Below are 902 nucleotides of genomic sequence, written 5' to 3' on the forward strand. Positions count from 1 at the left end.
CTCTATTGTTCAATCACTATCAACAATCATGCAAAGGTTAGCAATTGTACGTATCAAGAGTGTTTTTTATGTGTTCATCTATATCCTCCCCAGATGTCTGACTTCTCTTATCTATGGGCTCAGAGATCAGACCATCAGGCCCATCCTCTTGTACCATCTATGCTGTCGACTGACACTCAGCTGTCCAAGCCGAGGTTGAGGTCTCACCCTAAATTACAGTTGGCTTAGTCCTGCAACAGGGCACTTTTTTTGCCTGAATTATTTATGGCCAGCAAAACACAACTGCCTTTGCAGTATGAATTATAAAGTAGTATTTGCTCAACGTGTTTTTAATTGTTTATGATTGGAATAAGCAAGAGGATTATAACATTTGTATACATAGATAATCCCTGGCTCATTCAAGATAAATATATGTAACCCCACTACAATGGAGTCCCCAGCCCTGTTGCATAACATCTTCTTTTCAGCAGCATTACATGGCAGATAACTCATAATTTAAAAGGCAACATGCATATCACAAATAGTATCAAACAGAATTCACTTTGGCTGTTGATATTTATAATAATAAAGTTGGATGATATTATACGGCTTAGAGTAACTACTACTACTACTACTACTACTACTACTACTCCTACTTCTATTCTCTCTTTCTCTCACTCCCTTTCCCCCCTGTATTTATATAATGAACCTGTGAAGAAAATTACATTTTTGCTCAATGTGAATGTACTGTATGTTTATGTGTATGTTTTGCTGGTCATTTCAATCGAGAAGAAAACAAGATATGAAATTATTATAAACTAATTTAAATTCAATTACATCTGACATCTTGCAAATCAATAAAATTCTAATAGAAGTTTCCCTATGAAATGCATGCAACACCAGCGCTCACAGGGAGCAGGCAG

The sequence above is a fragment of the Seriola lalandi genome, unplaced genomic scaffold (assembly GCF_002814215.2).
Source record: "Seriola lalandi dorsalis isolate HSWRI2012SDOR001 ecotype SW California unplaced genomic scaffold, Sedor1 jcf7180002052118, whole genome shotgun sequence".
Classification (NCBI taxonomy): Eukaryota; Metazoa; Chordata; class Actinopteri; order Carangiformes; family Carangidae; genus Seriola; species Seriola lalandi.